Source organism: Haliaeetus albicilla, chromosome 2, assembly GCF_947461875.1.
Source record: "Haliaeetus albicilla chromosome 2, bHalAlb1.1, whole genome shotgun sequence".
Lineage (NCBI taxonomy): Eukaryota > Metazoa > Chordata > Aves > Accipitriformes > Accipitridae > Haliaeetus > Haliaeetus albicilla.
Genome location: NC_091484.1, coordinates 46,899,863 through 46,920,919, shown reverse-complemented (window position 1 = coordinate 46,920,919; position 21,057 = coordinate 46,899,863). Strand labels below are relative to the sequence as shown.

General features: G+C 38.8%; 1 protein-coding gene across 17 annotated transcripts in view; it reads left to right on the top strand.

Moving 5' to 3' along the window:
* The window catches only part of HDAC9 (histone deacetylase 9), a 499,915-nt gene that overhangs the window by 243,714 nt on the left and 235,144 nt on the right, over nucleotides 1–21,057 (top strand). The window lies entirely within an intron of this gene.

Genomic DNA, 21,057 nt, shown 5'->3' with positions numbered 1-21,057 from the left:
TGCAGTGCTCACATTAAAATTTCTGCTGATCTTTAAGAGCATATGGTGTGTTCATATTCAGGAGCAAAAGTTTTGGGATTTGTTATGGCAGGGAAAAGTACTGTCATACTAGAAAAAAGCATTTTATTCACTTATTTTTGTAAACATCTAGCCAATATAAAGTCTTTGGTAAAACCACAGTTTCGTGTCATAAAAGTTGGAGAACTGTGTAAGATTTCATCTGCAGTGAATATGCTCCATTTCAGAGCTCAGCTGTTTTAGTTTTTGGCTGCCATAGGCTGGATCTGAACCTGGATCCAAGTACCGAAAGGACATCTGTCATTCCTGTGCTCAGTTACTCTCCCTGCTTTCCCTGGGTAGGAAAGAGAAAAACCCGACAGGATAAACTGGAACGCTGAGCTTGTGTTGATGGCTAGGGACTGAGAATTAGAAACTGAGTGCAGGGAATGTGGTGGGGAGCTGGAGAACAGATGAGAGGAAAAAGCCCTTTGGAAAAAACAAGCATTTGTGATTCAATGTTTGGTGTAGACTAACAGCCATAAAACTACTTTTTCCTACTCTTGAGTGTCTACTTGAAGTTAGTGCCAATTTAAAATCTAATTTAATAACTATTATATTTAAATACACATCTATGCAGTTGATTAACATTTTCTCTTAGATTCTGTAGACCAGTTCACTGCTTGCAGAATAAAACGTTAAGACGATTAGCAGAGTTAAGTACTTAGTAGGAATAGCCAAAAAAGTCAATATGTTGCATTAAATGGAATTATTACAGATATCTAAGAATTTGGTTGAGGAAGAGGCTTTTAAAGCAAATCAGTTGGATTCTGTGTGAATGAACAAACATTTTTGAAGGAATAGATTGTCTCTGCAACAGTTTTCAACTGGCAATTGATCTGTGGTAATATTTATGGTTTCGGCATTCCACTGTGTGGTTTCCTGCTGAAGAACATGGCTCTGGCATCCTGGCCAGTGCTGAAAACCATGCGGGGAATCTTTTTACTCCTTTAAGAGGTGTGTCTAATGGGGACCTTTCTATGAATGCATATTAATCTTTAGGTATAGCAATCAATCTTGAACTGATTTCAACTGTTAGTTAACAATTTGGGCTGTAAATTAGAAGTCTGCGTGAGATGTAGTTTTCCACAAAACACTGTTTCTTGATGTTCTGCATATTCTCTCTGTATTTTCTTCCTCACAAAAAACAGAAGGGAATTAAGTTACGTTAAACTTTGAGTCCTAATTTGAGCTGCAGTTTCTCCTCTGTAAATCTGTCTGTGGATGCTCATACTGGACATATGTCAATGGTAGCAAGTGCTGTTTGGACAGGTTTTTCACTCTTCTCCCTTTCTTTCTGCCTTATGGGCAGGACGGAAAGCAAAAGCGGAAGGAATAAGTTGCTAGCTGCAAAGGAAAAGCTGCAATTTTGAAACTACATGACTGAGAGAAGCAAGGGTTTGATATATGTCATATTTACTGTGATAATAAAAATACTGAACTTTATAAGATGGTAAGATTTTGTTGAAGTATTAAAGAAAGAGTCACCTGTAAGAAGTGTGACAAGTATGTGACTGCTTTCTTGTTGTTGATTTTTGGCCGTGCTCTCCTTTCTTATGTTTCCTTTAAAGAGAACTGGTAAGACAAGGACAGAAGAATGATGTGTCCAAAAGATGCATCCCGGGAGGAAGTAGACAGCCAGGATGGTTCTTATTTTGTAGCTCTTAGCAAGGCAGTTAGGATTCTTTGGTGGATAGTGAGGTGGCCGTAATCTATCTGGTGCCCATCCCACTCCAGATAGATGAGGAAAAGCTGTGCAGCTAGGGCTCTCAAGAGCACCCAACCATACTGTGCTCTTTACCATTCATAGACAAGGTTTCCCTGGGGAAATTAGGCTGAGGCATTGTGTACCTGAATTGCGCTAGCTGTGACTGTGTTTTCTAGGAATGGCAAGCTTGTCTTTTCTGTGTAATTCTCTGTAGTCTCTCACCCAATACCAGCAACACATCAAAGGACTATTCACACAACCCACATTAAAAATGTTTCTGTCTTCTGTCTTTTTACTCCCTTGAGATATAGACATATCTTAGAGAAGGCAATAGAGCTGTGTCAAAGATTCATGCTGTGCTCTGCAATGACATGAGCTCATTCAGCACTGGTGGCAGCTGATTTGTATTGATGGAGACTTCCCACATGTTGAACAGAGACATCATCTGTACTTGTGCCAGAAATCATTGTTTCCCACCTGTACAGTATAATCTGCCCCTAATGCCTACGACCTATTTTTAAATGTTTGTCTTTATAGCTGCAATATTTGTAGAAACACCACTGAAATGGTCAGTAACAGAAGTGCAGATAACAGCTGTGTATCTCTCCCCATTTTGTGGTATATTCTTAAAATAAACAGTGGTACAGCTATTTGTTGTGCATACTTACTACTCACTGGAAGAAATCGTATCTTTCATCATTTATCCACAAAGAGCTGTTGTGCTCTGAATGGTACATAGGTTCTACTGTCTTTTGCATACCTCTCTCTGCAAATGATATCCGCTCTGTATCTTTACTTTCACAGTAGAGCTGCCTGCTCTGTTATCTGTAGTTTGCCATCAAAACTGCAAACAAAAATGTGGTGGGAAAATACTGTCTACAGATGAAAGTGCTTATAAATTAAACATGCCATGCAACAGGACGTTCAGATTACAGACCATTTTTTGAGCTTTAAAAGGGTTTTGTACTGGAGATGATATTAAGTTGCACACAAACTACACTGAAGTTAGTAAGAGCCAGCTGTTTGCTAACAGCATAACATAACAAACCATAGCAGTTTAATCCAATGAGGGATTAATTAATATGATCTGAAAAGGAAATCATATGGCGGTTTTCAGAAGGGAAACTGGCATTAGAGAAGACTTTCATAGATATACTACTCCATTGTAGGATTTCTGACTAAAGGATTGTGCAATAGTTACAAAAACTGGTGAGGGAGGTATCACATTAATAGATTAAACTGGTAATTGAAAGGTGCAGTTTAAAACCCAGAGATTTCATAAGATCTTTTCCAGAGACTGCAAATTCTTGTTTATCAATCTAAATATTAAGATGTAGTAGCAGGGAAATTTCCAGTGTAATCAATCAGTTTTTAGAATGTATATGCGCAAATATATATGCTCAGATAAGAGAGATTGCAAAATGTCCATATGAGGGAGGTTGCACTCTCAGTGTGAATAAATGTGGCATCTGCCAATAGATTTGCCACTGCCATTGCTCTGCTCTGTCCCTGCAGAGAGAGGGAGAGCAGAAAAGAGGCTCCAACTTGGCCATGTGGTTTTTGCCAGTCCCCCTTCTCCGAACATGACAAGTAGTGTTACTTTTAGGGGACTGCCATAGCCTGGCATTGGCAGACTGACTCTAAGCAGGACTCTGCCAAGAGCGTGGGTCAAAGGGGGCAGGAGAAGGGTTAGGAATTAACATGAAAGGCACAGATTTTCTTTCAAATGCCTTTTATCTCTGTAAATACTATAAAAACTTGCAGAATCTTGTACATCTGTTTGACTGAAGGCCCGCCCCATTTTTACATGAGATGGGGTTAAACGCATGACTTCCCTCAGTGCCTTTTCACCCATTTAAGCTTTTCTCTCTGAAGAAATTACCTGCTTTACAAAAATACACTTCTCACAGTGGAATCATAGATCAGCAAAATAGTGTGAAATGGCTATTGGGCTAAGAGAATTGTTGTACTGGTGAGTACTCTGGTCAGGGTTAACAGCCAGGTAACGTTGGCCAAAAGATGTGAGCAAAATCTGTAGGAATTTCAAGTGAACAATAAGTATTTACTTGTGATCCTTATTTACATCGTTAGGCTGAAGAGAGGCTTAAAACTCATTGTCCTTTAAGATGTGTAACTATCACATCAGAATGATACTGGCAACTGGGACATCAGTATAGATAAACAGTTGGCAGACATGGATTATTTCAGTCCAGTTTACCCAAGCTTCAAAGTCTGCCATGGTGCAGTGGTTCATTAGAGCTATCGGCCTTACAGCAGCAGTTTGTAGTCCTCTTCCATTACCCTGTCTTAATAAATTCTGGGAAGTTCTCAAGCTCTGTCCCTTCTTCTCCAGCTCCCTTATGGGAACCGCTTCTACTCTGTGCCCCTTATGGATCACGAAGGAAGAAATTATTTCAGTTTTTCCCCTGTCTTACTGTGTGTGCTGGTGCCCTGAAGCCAGCTGTAAGCAGGCAAGTACTGAGAGAGGACCCCAGCCAGAGTCTTAGAAGGACCAAGAGCGTGACTTCCACTTCTCTGTCCTTACTTGAATGTTCATGCTCCGTACTGCACCGACTCACCCAGCAGGGAATGGCAGAAAAGAGGATACAACAGGGAAATCGGTGTGTCAGTGGGGGAGCAGAGGTTTGTCTAGCAGTGCAGACCCCCTCCTCACCGCATTGCCCCTAATACACAATCCCAGTGGCAGCCAGCCTCAGCAAAGCAGTTTAACAGCCCTGTGGCTGGCTGGGTGAGATTTCTTGCTAGATGGTTTTCTTTACTTAGATTGAAACTAGCTAAAGACTTGTAGCTTCATATTAGTGGCTCTGTCTTTCACAGGCTGCAAGAGCGGTCAGTGAAATGGCTGGGAGGTTGCTACTGGGAGTTGTCATTATCAGTTATCATGGGCTATTTTTTGATCTCAAGTGGTGCTCCTGTCCTGTAAGAGTTCTGCTTAATGTAAGAGTGGTTTTATCATTGCTGAATGAAGGCTGCTCCCAAGGCACTAGGGTACCCAACTTGACAAGTTTTAAAATAGTGTTCATATGGTGTTAATTGGCTTAATTGTATTAAATACAGGATTATGTTTTACTAGCTAAGTGTGGGATGTAAGATTCATATTCATCCCTGAAGAAATAATTCCTTGCTCTTGCTGCTTACACAGCTCCTGCTTGTTTCACAGCACTCACACTTGCTTCTTACAGGCTCTGACAATACATATTGGTTTATTAAGGCAATCAGGGCTATCACTGGGCGTATCTCATGTGACTATAATTAAGACTCATGCCACACATATTCAGAGTGACTTCAGCCAGTGTCTCACCTCCTTTCGTAAAACAAGACCAGGGAGCTCCTCCTTTTCTCTGGGGAGAGGATTATGACAGCAGATCTGTTATGGTCTGCACCCTGCTTGGGAGGGCTGGCGAGAACTGCTGGAGAGGAGATGTGCAGCTTATGCACAGCGTGAAGCAGCTTAGCTCCCTGAGGTGTAATTTTAAGCTCTTCTCAGATTTAGGAATAATGCTTATACTTGAGCCATTTTTCTCTAGCTTCCCATACTAACCATTAACTGGAACATTATGTAAGAAGAAATACTCTATTCTAGTATGATCAAACAGTTCTTTGTTTTGCAGCTCTTGGCATAGCCTTACAGCATCCGTTTCTTAATCCAGCTCTCCTTATATATTTATAACGTTCAAATGTAAATTTCAAATAAAGTTGATGTTACTTTTTTCTTAGTTGCTCTTCCTTTTTAGCTTGTTTTGCGATAGGAGATCCCAATGCTTCTGCAGCTTTCAACTGAAATGTGTGTGTTTGTAGCATGTTTAATAGTAAAATAAAACAAAAAAATTAAAATTAACATGAATATAAAATTATATGTAGATTTATTAAAATATAAATATAAATGTAACAGAATTTCAAGAATTTAACTTTTAAGGATGCTTTTCAAATAATATTACTTTTAAGTAGATTACTTATTTCAGTGGCACACAGACGCAGTGGGGTTTATGTTAAGGCCCAAAAAGTGTTTTGAGAAGAAACCTTCATGGGTTTGTGTTTTTATTCTATTCTTTTATGGCGGTGCAAGCTTCGGATTCCAAAAAGCCTAAGAAAACAGTTTGTGCTAGCAAATGCAGGTATTTCAAAGCATTAATCATTTTACTCAGCAACTCCAGTAGCATGTTGATACTTCTGTACTCAAGAGACTGTGGTCAGTCCTTGGTGCCCAAGGTCGGGCTGAGGACTGGAACCACAGTCGTTTAGCAGGAAGTTTATACTGGTTCAGACTGTGCCTTGTAATATTGGGTAGCCTACTGTGGAAAAGGAAACTGCAGGGAAGGGATGAAAACAGCTCTGCATGCCCATGCCAACATATACCACTGGTTCAATGAACCCGCCAGTGGGAGGAGGTACCAGCAAATGTTACATAGTCAAGAGTAGTACCTGGAGGTGATGGTGAGGAGCTTATAAAGAGCATGAGAAGGGAGAAAAATACACAGTATCTGTTCAAAGCCCACCAAAAAAATCTGAATTTCACTACATAATCTCCTTAAATATGGTTGTGCTTGGCGGGGGCAGCATTTGCCGCAGTTGCTTTGCTCTTTTTGCTGTCTGTGCTGTGGTCCTCTGTATTCTTTCAGAAGTTTTATATGTATTTGAACTTTTTTTTGCTGAAAGTATTGCAGTATGAGAAAGGACATAGGTAGTTTAGTTTGAGCAGAAAAATAATGAGACGAGAGTAATAACTATGCATGGAGAGAATTTGTGGGAAGTGGATTTCCTTCACTCTGCTGGGGTTTTTTTTGGAAAGTGCAATATATTATCTTGAAATTATTTTAACATGGAGTCCGCTGTATTAGAGGAAGGAAGAAGTGCTTCTAATCCAACGTGACAATAATAGGTGAATGGACAATCATTTCTCATGAAATAGTTGCAGATCTGTTTCTTGGAAGAAGGTCAGTTTTGACATTTATTTATGAAAGGTAAATTGGAAACTGTTTATAGTGTAATACAGTTATCTCCAATTATTCATTTTATCTTAAACACTTTTTTACTTTCTTCTCTCATTTTCAGCAAGTTCATGGTAGGATCAGTAAGTCCTGAAAGGCTAACGGCATTGATGCCTGTCTCTGAAGCTTTGGGGGGGGGTCCCCTCTGGAAACAACACTGTACATACATTATAGAAATCAGTCTTGCTTTCTTGAGACATGTTTGTGTCTTTCTACCCTTTGTTAATATGATTCTCATTTAGAAACAGGAACTGTGAAATGTGCTGAGGAATAAATAGATCTCTTCTAAATAGACATTGTCAAGGAAGAGCAAAGGAAGTGAATTGTGTGAATTCTTAGAACCGAGTAACGTTTATTTCAGAAAAAGACATACTTCTCAGGTCGGAATGGCTTTTGGTTTACAAGTAAGTTACTTTTGCTCTTCTTTGTAATAATGGTAATGGGGAAATTTGTGATGGCAGTTTCTGCAGATGGGAGGTTGCAGAAGGTAGCTATTTGAGTGTATCCACCAGCTTGATATCCAAATTGGTAAAGCCAGTAGCATTTTTAGCCTGGATGGGGACTGCATTGAAGCTTGTGTCACATGAGCCTGCCTGGCATTATCAGGATAATCTCATTACTGTAGCAGTGTCTTGAACTTGGAAGCACGTGGGACTGAACACACACATGGGGAGAACATGCCCTCTAAGGTCTCAGCGGAGGGCTTTATTTAAAGGGCTGGAAAGTTTAGTGGGTAGTTTTCCATCTAGCCTCCCTCTTTCGTTTGAGGGACAGATGGTCAGCAGGTCCACACTGGAAAGGCAGAAGATAGCTCTGAAGAGGGTTAATGTTGCTCTGAGATCTCAGAAAGAATTGAAGTGAGCACTAGCTTCTCTACCTGCCGTGCTCTAGAGTAGTTCCATGCGGGCAACCATTTTTCAGGAACTGGTCAAATTCTGAAGATCTTTTGTGTCATTTGCACATAGGTCCTTTCTTAGGACATTTGGACTAGCAGATAATTGTGTATTGAGCTACAGGTTTTTCACTCAGTTCTGGAAGTTTGGGGCCTTTCGCCAGATTTCTGAGTGATTGGCAAGATTTTGTGCGTGTCTTCAGATGGTTGTGAAAGGTCATCATTGGATGAAAGTCATAAGGTGCTGTTTCAGTGGGTTTTACTGAGGGTTTGAATGGCAGAAGAGACAAAGTTTATTGATTTTTTTTTTTTTTTTATTTCATTTATTGTGGTATTAAACTGTGCGTCTGGATATGTATGTTGTGTCCATTGGCTGGCATACAGGAATCAAAAGCTGCATATCGTGTTGCCAGACGTCATTTCCAGTCAAAACCCACACATTTCAATAAGCTAAATTTCAAGCAGGTGGCAGCAAAAATTATGTCGGATGGTTCAAAAAAAAGGGATTTCGAAAGATCCCTGATGATTTTCTTGTTAACTGTTGGCTGTAATAGTTTGCCCCTGTCAACAGAAAGGGTGATCCCACCAGTAGCATTGCCGAGATCTTCACCTTATGCCACAATAACATGTGTTATATGTCAGTATAAATGCATTTGCACAAAATTGTATCATACATGGCATACAGCCATATATGTCATTGTTGACTAACAAAGAATCCTGGGTCTCCTTGTTCCAAGGAGTGCAGGATCTACAGTTGTTCAGCCTTGTGACCCCGAGTCATGCAGCTTTATGGCATTTGATTTCCATACCTTTTTAGAGGTGGGTGATAAATATAGCATGGCACTGTCTGAAGTCAGCCTCCTTGTAATTAGTGGTGAGATCTCAGCAACTTCATCCAGTCTGCAACTAGTCTCCTATCAGAATGTCTTCTAAGAAGAGGTGAAGCAAGCTCTATAAAAGATAGTGCAAGTTCTGGAAATGGGTGAATTAAGAGGATAGTGAAGAGTGACATTTGGTCGTTTCTGATTTTTCAAGAAAGATCATATGCTAATTTTTTATCATCTCTGGCATGGAATTTGAGCCATTCATTTTACTTGTATTCAAAAGACATTGAGGGTAAATCCTTCAGGAGCCCTTTTGCATGTGTGTTGACTATCAATTTCATTTTTCTTTTTTTCTCTGGCAGATATAGGTGTGATTGGAAATGAAATGGAATATTACGGGTGCATAAGTGAGCTCTTTCTGAACCGAGAGCTAGTCAGTTTGTCACTTTGGGACTCTGAGTTGTGGAGAAAGTGAAAGGTAATAGTATTGGGTATCAGCTTTGCTTTGTGGTGTTTCATCAGGTGCATAGCTCTCGATTGACAGAATAGTACTCACATACTTGGAATGAGTGAAATCAATGACATCTCCATTGTCTGTATTTCCAGACCTCCTTTCTTTCAGGTGGACTGACTCTTGGTCATTCTCTCTGTATTTATACTATGTCCAGACCCTATTATTGCTGTGCTTTCTGCAGAGTGTGTCTGTCTACAGTGATGAGTAGCTAGTGGTTGTGCAGATTTTGTGGTAGTTCTAGGAAATGGTGTTTTATGTTGGTGAGTAGGGGAAAGTCAGCTTCATGTGGTATATTCATCATCTTCATTTCCTAAGACATTGCATGAAATATGCTTTATGGATATACTACCATGGTCTCAGCATTCATTTAATTAATTGAAGTTTACGGTCAGCAAAGAGAGTGCTGTGCCATGGTTGGCTACAGGGAAATCCATAACAGTGTAGAAATTTCAGTTCAGGTATTCACTATCAGATCCTAATTAAGGGAAGAAAACCAAACACTAGCATATCTAAAAATTAATGTAAATAGCCTCATTAGCCAAAATAAATTCCCATTTCTTAGCAGCATAACTCTGCATGGCAGAAATATAAAAAGCCATAGAAAGTGAAGCTGTACTTTCTGGATGCATTCAAAATTATTTGCATTTTGTTTTTAATTCTTTTAATATGCTTCATTATAATATTTTCAACAAACTAAAACAATTGAAAATCACTTCCTGGTAGCTTTTGAAATACTTCGAGTAAGAAAGAGGAAAACTCAAAATTAGTCAGATTACTGCAGTCAGGAAAAATTTTTAAATTTCTAAGAAAACAAACTATACTGAACAGAAGAACCTAGTAAGGGATGCTGCTGCTGCAACTAAGATGCTCAGGATCCAGCCTTCTGCAGTACGTTGATGAGGAGGTTTCAGGCTAGATTCCAGTTTGTCTCCTGTTAAAGTGAACATGTTAATGACTTCTGTATGGTACCAAGCTCTCTCAGTGCTTTGCCTTAAAATCAGTATTACAGCCTTTCCATGGCAAACCTTAAATTAGTTGCACTGCCTTCTTCTCCCAGTCCTTAATGTGCAATGCCTGATGCAATAATGCCATAACATATTGTAATGCAGTCTCACTGATGACAAAAAGTTCTGCTTAAAGTGCAGAAACTTAGCACTTACTTTCATGTTGCCTCTTGTATTGCAGAATTTTAGTTTGTAATGACATTTCCAGCCAGGTTGAAAAGCTCAGTCCACATGACTAAATGTGCTTCCTACTGCAGTGGGCTAAGATTTGTTCATCTTAGGTCTGATGAGAAGAAAGTTCTACTCTGAATGATTAATGTGTTAAGTGGGAGGTGGGGGTTTCAATATGAGTAGGGTTTATTTAAATAATTAGGCAGAGATTCTCAAAGGACCCAAAGAGTTTCTTGAAGAGTAATTCTGAGTGCTTGACTCTGTTCAGGCAGTCAGTCTAGTGTGCATGTTCCAGGCCTGATCTGCAGATTTCCAAAACTTGAGTTTGAAATTTGAGAAGAGTTCCCACTGATTTTTGTAGAGTTCTTAATAGGAGATTTGATTTCTGGAAAAGCTTGCTTGAGAAAGAATCTCTCATTTGAGACTGAAGAAATGCCCACAGGCTTGACTGACTTTCTGCGTGTCAGATGAGTTGAGATGAAGAGAGAAACAACCAACCCACTAGTAAGAAATGGACCTACTGAAATGCGGAAAACCAAAAATGGGTAATAACTTTTGAATTCCAGTTTTCTGAATTGCACTTGCTAAGTGGCATCAGAATTGTGTAGAATTTTTCTATGGCTGTTGTTTCTTTTGACATAACTGATAAATTTCTTTGAAGTGTTTAGCTTCATTCGTTTCTGGAATATTACAGAATGCAGAACCATTTTTCAGTATTTATTTAGAAGAATAATAACGGAAAATATCTCCAGCTAATGTACTGAGAAAGTTGCCATCATCTTAATAATTTCTATAGTTTGCTTTTCCAATGCTGAAAAATTACAAAGACAGATGTTTGCCAGAGTGAGTAGAAATGTCGGTTTCTTTCCTGTACTTACCACCATAAGTCCCTAACTCTACTTGCTGATTAAGGTGACTAAATCATAAATAAACTGAAGAAAACCTGCTGTATTTACAGTTTTGAGTTGAGCCAGCATATGTCTGAAACAGACTTATGAGTATGGTAGTGTCTTGAACTCAAATAAGAGTAGTAAGTTGGATAGAAATATGAATGTCGTTCTGATTATGTCAATTATTATTTTTTGATGCCTTGAAATCTTATTAATCTGAAGTCATACAGGAGAAGTATACAAATAGGAATTTTGTTAATGACACTTATGCAAAAAAGGTGATTTTCTTATCTCAATAAACGGAACACCAGTTAAGTTTTGTTTTCGTTGTGTTTGGTATCCACATATATCCGGTTATAAACTATTTGTTAGCGATTTCTTCTCTTCTCAGTGCTTTTTCTGCTCATTCTAATTTTTAGTTGATCTGAAAAACCAGATTGACTCCCTCTGGTGGTTGAAATCATGTCCCCGCATTCTGGAGGGAGCCTTTCAGAGATCCCTTTAGTCTGGAGAGCACAAATCTTGAATAGTATTTTCTACGTTTAGTGTTACATCATTATAAAAAAATAGCAATAGCTTTTCTTTCTGTCATAGAGAGTGCAATGTTAGTGGTAAGTTGCTTTTGCTATCTGAAATCTTCTGAATTTAGGGCAGATATTTACAGCACATGTTTTCAAGGAATCAAAGTAGATAGTCAAGTAAACAGAGATATGGACACAACAGGGCTGAAAACATTTACTGTGGTGAAAAGAGAAAAAATAGGAAAGGAGGAATTTAGATAAGTAGTGTAATAGTGATGATACTAATTATGTCACAGAATTACATGAACAAGATGTTATATACCTGGCTTGGGATTTTTTTCAGCTCAAGAACATTATTTGGTTTTAGAAGTAAACATCTGAAAGTTTGCCTTTGCCAAGACACCTTTTTGCTATAAAATGGAAGAGTTCTGCAATATTTAGGTTACAGCTGTGAACCTGAGATGTCTGTCTCCTTTCTTCAAGTAATTCCCCCAAATCCCAAATGGCAGAATAAGAGAGAGAGATTTTTTGTGATGACTTAATGCAAATGATTATGGTTTGGATCTATATGCTATAAAACCACAACTGTCTTCACATTAATGAGACAAAAATATAAGAAAACATCCTGGAAGACTGACATTTCCTTGCTTGTGAGTTCATAATGCCTTTTGTATATTTTATGTAATCTCTTTTACTGGAGTGCCTGCCTTATGTAATGTCTTAGTAATGGAAACGAGCCCATCTGTATGGTAGTCAAGGTTGTTCCCTGAAAGACATACTCTGTCTGCAGCAGAAAATAGATTGAGTCAAGACCTTTAAAACCTTCACAACCCTTTCATCAAGCTGAGAGGGATCTTCCTCAGAAACTCCTCCTTACTTTCTTTACAGCAGCCCATCTTGTCTGCCTATTGACGTCATTATCCATCCAACTTTGGGGCTTGACTGCTGCATAATATTCCCATCAGCTGGATTGCCATTGTTTGTCCCTTGTCATATTCTGCCACTCCTAATTCAGTTCTGCAGTCTAAGCAGCTCTACCTTTCCTTTGCTTTACATCATCATTGGGACCAAATCTTTCATTTTCTCTGCCTGACCCTAGTGTTTTCTCTATGCATGCTGTAATCTCTTCTGCTGCTAGGTGTCAGTAATCCAAGGGGTGGACTTCAGAAAAACGGCAAGCCAGTGATCTAGTATTACTTCATTTTATTTCAGTCACTAGGCAAATATAGTAGGTTTTTTATGTGAGCAGAGGAAGACAGACTCCCCTGAGTATGCTGCAGTCCAAGGCAACGTGGTACAAAGGGGAGCAGAACAGGAAAAAATATATAATACAAGCAAATACATCTTTGCTAATAAACATCTGCAATTGTTAGTTTTGCATAGGATACATAAGAGTTTTATTTCTGAGCTATCATAGTAAGTAGTATTGAGTTGCCAGTCTCTGGCTGGCATCTCATTTACTCTCTCATTAGAAAGATTCTTTAAAAAGTACTATTATCCTTCTATTGGATTTTTCCCCTCCTCTGTGGGAGATTTCAGTCTGGTCTTCCCTTTTTCTCTGCTTGGGATCAAAACCATTTTTAGCCCCGTGCTTGTCAAAGATCAGGATGTTCCATAAATATTTATTAAAAACATTGGAATAATAGGAGGTCTTTCTTGATTTCCTGAGTATAGCAGAGAGGTTGTGAGCTTAATAAGTTACATGTACATGATAGGTTTTGCTATGCAGTAAAAAAGAAGAAAAAAGAAAACCCTAAGTATTGTAGCATCTTGGGGAGTACATACAGCTGCAAAAATAAATTAAAAAAAAAAAAGGAACTGGAAAATATTCTCTTCACTGCATTTTTGGGATCAGTCATCTTTTTCCCTAAAATACAAAGAAGTTGCCAACAGTTCCTTGAAAGATTTGCACTGCATCTTGCCTTCCAAGGGTTTCATGTGGAGCACTGGCTGTCACACCCCTGAAATAGCAAAGCTATTTGGGGATACTTGTTCAGCAAACCTCCGCCCACTGTCTAATTTGCCTGGAGCATGCTGCCCTATGATACTTCAGGATATACCTGCTGGCATGCCCAAAAGGTGGCTGTCTACCTTTGATATCCTCACTTCAAGGAAGAGCTTTTTCCCACCTCTCCTCTTTCTCTACGTCATCCATTTGGGATTAGAATAGTGGTATCTGCACTGTTGGAAATTATTCAGCAGGTACAAACTTGACATTGCCACCAATGTGCCTGCAGCATTCACAGGTGGAGAAGAGATGAAAGAAAAGTAAGTGAAAGTCATATGTTCTGGATGTATTTGGTACCACTTGTAGCAGTCTCATATTGTCTCTGGATAGGGGATGAGGCAAAGACTGTAGCAGGTCTCCAGAATGCCTCATGGTGCCCTTTCGGTCATCCTTAGCAACATGGGGGACTTTGTACACTGTCTTTTGATGTATAATAATACTGACACAATTAAAAGCATATTGCCTTTCTCATGTGTCTGTAGCATCTATCATTATACCTGTTTTAAAAAGGGAGGTGAGAGGAATCCGTTGTATCATGTCTGCTCTTTGCTTGTTTTTTTAGCATTTCAGGATATGATACAAGAATTATGTATGTATGCAAGTGCACGCACACAGATTTATATCACATATGCTTTCATTTTGATTAATTAATTGCAAAGGCTTTAATGAAGTGACCAGAAGATAGCGATAAGCTGGCAGCTACTGATTTGAAGACATTATACCTACTTAGTTCTGCAACCGCTAAGTGGTGCTGCCGCCAAATCAAACCTTACTTGGCATCTTCAGTATGATCTCACTGGCAGTGGTACTGATCCATGCACAGAAGATACACAGCCAAAAGAATGCTATTTTACATTCTTCCCTGTCATTTCTTGTGCGTGCATGCCATGAGGTAGGCACATTATGGTCAAACAGGCTAACCTGATACCATGTATCAACAGCATAATTAAGACTGATATATTATCATTGTTTAATAGAATCACCAGAATGTCATAGAGTTTGGAACTGCAAAGAAAGTTACGTAGAAATTCTACATTTTTAACCATATGTGCATTTATCTTTGACATGTTTTTATTTTGCCTGCAACAGTAGCATCTAGAATTTAGGATATTCAGATTCTTTATATCAGAAGGGCATTTTCCGAAAAGTAAAGATATGGCTGTGTGCTGATGGGTGTAGAGAATGTGTTTGTAAGAGTTCTCCTAGCTGAAATATAAATAAAGTAACTCAGAAACCCAAATATAGCTCAGCTTGGATTTCTTGATAAAAGATGATCCCAGGTTTGAGTTTAAAAGCGTTTCACATTCTGATGTGATTTACTGGGTGCATTTGCCTTTATTTGTGCGACAGAAGTAGTTGGCCTGAAATTTGCATGAACTCTGGCAGGCTCGTAAGTGGAACTTTCGCTCGTGTATTCAGTAGAGAAGAAACAGCGAACACTGTAACATTTAAAAACTTCCTGACTATAACAAATTAGATGGCATTTATGTTTGTGTTTGTTATGACTGTTTGACTCAAAAGCCTAGTTGCAGAGAAGGAATCTGATTTTAGTAAATCAATATAATAAAGCCTTTGATTTTTTTACAAAAGCCAGCTAGCTGTAACTTCAGTCTTGGTATTTCAAGGCCTCTCACTGATATTTTAGAAGTTTGTGGTTGTTTGAGCTTCCTTTCCAGGCCCTGGGGAAATAAGAGAATGGTAAATCAAAGCCCAGATAGCTGTTTGCATTTATTTTACTTCTCATTATGACATGTATGCAAACACTTAAAAGAAACAGGGAAAAGGTATAATCATGATAAGATCCCTTTTATAGAACAAAGGGGAATAAATTTCTAGTCTAATTTATTACACTTCTCCTTAATACTATAAACTCAACTGAGTGCCTCATCAGGTTTGACAGTTCACTTATACTTCTGATTCAGTGATAGTACTGTTTAAAATAATTAGTGACTCTTGAAGGATAATCCAAGAAAATAACTGGAAAGTATTTTTTCTGCTCTGAAATGTGTCCTAATTTCTTGTCCTTTTCCTTTCCAAGCGAGGAAGTTTTAAAAGTACAAATTGCAGTCGAGTACTTAACTGCCATAAAAAGTCATCATGTTGCCTTTGAAAAAAATCTTCCATTTGCAGTTGCTGTCTTCTTTCTGCTTCCCTTGCCTGTGACAGCCAAAATCCAGAGTACGATTGAGGATATATAACTAATCAAAAACATTTAATAACATTCAGTGAAATCTAAGTGACACTTTTTTCAGCTTGGATGCATCCTTTAGCGTAATTGTGAGAGTGGAGAAAAAATTCTCCTGATTTTAAATATTGTAAAAAAGTTTTACAAGTGTCATCCTAAATCTGGATGGTTTTGTCCCCATATTAAAATGAGATGCTCTCAAGGCTGTCTTCTTTCACCCCTATACTCGTGAGAGATTCTGCATCAAGCTTCTCAGGTGGCATAAAGAAGCTTTGCCTATATTGAAGTTAACAGAGGAATGACAGATTATGCCAGCTGAGAACTGAGGTACAAGTTTTAGCCACCAGAGCTGGGATGATAAATCATCCCATGGGAGGTAACCTAACCTTTCACAGTTTATTGATCATCTGACTTGTACTTCTGATGTCACTAGTTATTCTTAAAATTTTGTCTTCTTGCTCCTGCAGTCTGCCACACAGGTCTCGCCATGGCACAGCTTCCCCCAGAAAGCCGCACGCCACCTCTCCTCTGGGGAATGGGCTCCAGATTATGAGATTTTTCTGCAAGTTTGAACATTGAACAATTGCTGTAGTAGTTTTCATGCCAGACTTTGTCCTCTTTAGTCATGGCTATTCAAAACCACGTTGCTCACTTAATTTCCCAGCATCCTCACAATGGACACATTGCTCCTCTATTAGCTCTTTATTTACACTGTGGCCTCACTGCCACCTTATCAGTGTGCCAGGGCTGCTCTTAGATTACAGAGTGAGCAATGCTCCTGTAATGCTGCTTCTCAGCACAGAAAGCTCGGAAATTTTAACTCTTTTTCCTGCACTCTATCTCTGGTCAGTGGCTCATGTCTTATTGCTTGGCCAGTCCTTTTCTGCCCTGTCTCCTGCCAGTTACTTTTTGTCTCACCTGCCTGCCAAAGTTTCCCTGCTACCCTCTGTTCCTTATTCCTGCAACTTTCAGCCTCCTACAGTATTTCATTTTTTCAATCTGTGTTCAAAGACACTGTTATGGCTTTTCAGGTATCGGGCTTTCAAGTCCTGAATGAGGTGGCACATAAATCTGGAGAATTCAAGGTTTAAACTGGAGCATAAATTTAAAGTATTATCTTTATTGGGGTGGGGAGGGATCTTCCACTCCTTCCACCATTTAGAGCTCTTTTCCTGTAAATTCCTGAGTGCTCTGATTATGTCATGATTGACTGATGGCTAATCCTGTAAAAGGGAAGTTTTTTCACTTTCTTTGAATGAAGAGGCCAAATAGAGGCAGTTTCTTTTACACTAAAATGTGCAAAACTGTTCTGTTTTTTTTTCATTTTATGAAAAGCATATGAAAACTATGAAAAGTACTGTACAAGTTAATAATAACTTCAGGTGGGTCCTGTTTTGTAGAGCAGAGTTCAAAAGAGTACCACTAGTATAAACAGCTCTCCCATTCTCTCTTTTCTTTGTAATACTTCACCAAATTGATGTCTGGGGTAAGGTGTAGCCATTTTTTTGGCAGAACGATTCTTCTAGATTTTACTTGTTTTGACGTGTTTTCAGGAATATGCTTTTACTGCCTAATACTGAAGTTGCTAGTTGGAGGAGCTTGTCATCTGTCTCTTGTCACGTGTAATCTTCATTTAGCATTCCAACTTTTGTAGTCCTCCTTGCTGACTTCATAAACCTTAACTGCTTCTCCAGTAAAAGGCTGCCTTGGATGACCAAGGCAGGAGAAAGGTCCTCACCCACTTCATGCCCTGTTCCTCTCTCCAGCCTTCCTTACTGTCCCAGCCCAACAGTGTAACCAAGAAATTCCTTTGGGAAGGGGTTGGCTTGAATCCCTGCAGTCCCAGCAAATTCACATGGTTCCTCTAAGAGTAGGAATCATAAATGTACTAGATGAGATGTTCTGGGAAGCCAGCCTACTAGAATTCTTCTTCATTGCATCTCAGATAAAGAATGGTGACTGTTCAGCTGATGGCAGCATACCTTGTTTAAGTTCCTGTTTTTAAAGATGGCATAAATGTCTGCCAAGAAAGGTAACTACAAACAAAAAAAAGAAGATTGCCCTTCTTGGGAGATGATGGTAAGAAAGTGGGCTGGTTTATTTTCTGATGTTTTCCCTTAGCACTTGTGATTCAGAAGATTTGTGTATTCTAATACACCAGAAGTTGAAACTAGTCACAGGAAACAAAGCTTGAAATGCCATCTCTCAGTGAAAGACTTACAGTTTTTCAGTGATTCCCATTTTAAGGAATGGTTTCAAAAAGCAAAGCCTCAGGGTTAAAACAAGCTCTTTTACCTCTTTTTACATATGTTCCAAGCATCTCAATCTATTCAACAAGAACAAGCATGCTGTTTTGCAAGTATCTTATTTTCTTTCCACAGAATGTCAAAAGCACTGTGGGAAGTGCCATCTATGCAATATAATTGATATGGACGCTCTTCTGAGACTATTTTTGTTGTTATGTTTCAAGATAAAGGCGATTGAGTATTTTTAGGAAAAATAAATACATACGCCTTTTGCAGTGTGTTGTAGCTGAAAATTAAATATTTTTCTACTCAGGTTTTGGCATATTTCCTGGAATCACCGAGCTTTCAGTAACGTTTTTAGTTAATATTCTGCAGCCTACTGTTGTGTTCACCGCAGCTGACATGAGCTCAGAGAGTTTGTCTTTATTTAACCTTAGAGAGGAATCCCAGGCTTGTGTTGTAGTCAGCAGAGCTGTTAGGAAGGATCTGCTGCGGACCGCAGTGGAGAGAGTGCAGGCAGGGTCCTACGCTGAATCGTGCCTGCTACAACATCGTTCCATTGGTGATACTGGAAATCCTGCAAAACAAGGCTCCTTAAAGTGAAGTTAGCCTTTATCAAGCTCTGATTAGTATTTTCTTTCATTATCCATCCTTTTCCTTCTTTGGCTAATATCTCAATGAATCCTGTTGTTGAAGTCCTGTATCCCATTATTTCTTGTGATGTTTGGAAGTTGAGGGCACTGATTAGGATGTTCCTTTTCTACGTGAAAAATACATACATCCTTGTGTAGAGGGAGTGAAAAAACATTAAAAGCCCCAATGAGAATAAACATCCTGCACCACCTTTGCTCTTTCGAGATTTAAAGTTGCGTTGGGGTGGCGGGCGGAAAATGCTTCCATTAAAAGTCAAAGCTTTTAAAGATACTCATCTTGATTCTCTGCTCCATTACACATTTTTCACACTGATGTAGCTCCACGGGGCTGCTTTGTCTCTTTCTTGTCAGCTGGTAACAAGTGAGGAGAATGTAAATGGCCTGTGGCATTAGGACCGCCTAATAGACAGTAGCAAACCATTCAGTTTGATTCGTGATTTTATAGTAACTTGTTTAAAATAACTTCATTGATTAGGTTGACTATTATCCAGCTAACTATTAGCTATTACAGTTTTAAGACAGCAATTACCCTCAAAAGTTAGTATACACTATGTCAGCAGTTACTAGTAGTATTGGCGGTAACCTTACTGTTAGCAATATTTATGCCAGGAAATAAATGCTTGTCTTATTTGTCAGTAAAAATTGGCATTTAAATGACATGAAAGATTATGTATTGATTTCTATGGATTCAAGCATCTAGAACTACCTTAATGTTTATTTTCCCCCACATTAAGAAATGAGGTAAAGTTGAACTTGATGAAGTAGATATTCCAGCACTAGATTTATTATTTGAGTGTGTGAAAATTCTTGAAAATGTGTATCTTCTCAAACTGAGCCTGATTTCAGCTGTATGTTTTACTAATAGTAGAAGGAAATTTCCATCGTTAGAAAAATCTGGAGGCCTCCCCTCACGAGAAGTGCTCTGAAAATGAAGAAGCGGGATGCTCGTCAGAGATAGGAAGTATAATCAGCCTGAATCGCCATGCAGACCTGTAGGGGTTGATTTGTAGCCAATATCTGCAAAATAAACTGCAGGGTTCAGTTTGCAAACACTATCGCAAACCAGACCCTGCAGGGTTTGCCAAGCTCCAGTTACTATTATTCCTCCTAGTAAGGCTTATTATCCTGTCACAGAAGATGTAAGAAAATCCATCTCTCCACTTTAAACATGATAAGCCTTTGTCACCTACAATGCAATTAATGTTAAAAATAGAAGAGCGCCGATGATAAGATTGTGACTTGCAGGCAATGAGCCATTGTCCAAGTACCGGAGACTTATCTGGAGGGCCAGTCAGCCCACACGGTTTGCTGTCAGTTTGCTGATTGCCATTTCTGTCCGAGTTTGATGAAATATTCATGTCTTTGCTCTGCTCGCTGCAAGCACTATTGATTTCTTGTATAAACGCGGCTATATTTAGTCTAGACAAATGGAATGTGGATTGCTGCTGAATAAATGGGATGAAAGGCTGGGGGTTTGCCTGTCCATTTCTCTTGGTCTGTGGCAATTATTTATAATCAAGAGTAGTTTTTGTAAGTTAAAGGTGATTTTTTATAATTTAGTGATTAGTCTCAGAACAAAAGTAAGCACTTAAGACACAATCATTCTGTTGGGGTAGCAGGTTAAGAAGGCAAATTGTGCTTTGAGGTTTTACAATCACAGTTACTAGGATTTAAAAAAAGAAACGGCCCAGGAAATTGTATGTTTCCAGAATTTGGAGAAAAAAGAACATGATCAGTAGAAGAGATTTGGTGCCTCATCTCTTATTTGTATAAAACTTTTTACTAGTAGATTTGATCGTACAGTTACAATTAAGTTCTCTCCATTTGCTGCAGTTTCAATTTTTGCTGCTTCAATTTTACTGCTCCTGCTTGCTAGAATATTTCTGTATCATTTTAGTTTTCTCCTTGAAAACAAATACAGCTGTAGCAGAGCAAAGGAGAAAATACACTTAAAATCTTGTTCCCTAGTCATTTCCGACAGCATGTTTGTTTTCAGTTAATAATCTTATTTTCCAATGAAGATAGTGGAACAGTAGGAATGGGAGCGAATGTGTTTGTGTTCCACTGTCCTCTCGTGGATGGAATCAGAACTGCTGAGCTTTAGCAGAGACCCTCAGCTGTTACTTATTTTCCTCTTGTAGAAATGTTACTTGCTAGTTTTTTGTTCTTTTGAAATAGATAAAGTTACACTCTATCTCTTCACTTAATATGAAAACCTGAGCTTTATAAGTATTGTAGTGAAATTCATCAAACCTCTCTCTTCTGCTGCGTTTTAGTCCCTTCGATCTAAATAAGGAGATAGAAAAACACAGGATTTTTCATTACTTTAGGGCTAGATTAACAATATATACCATTGCTGCAACAAATTGGAATAA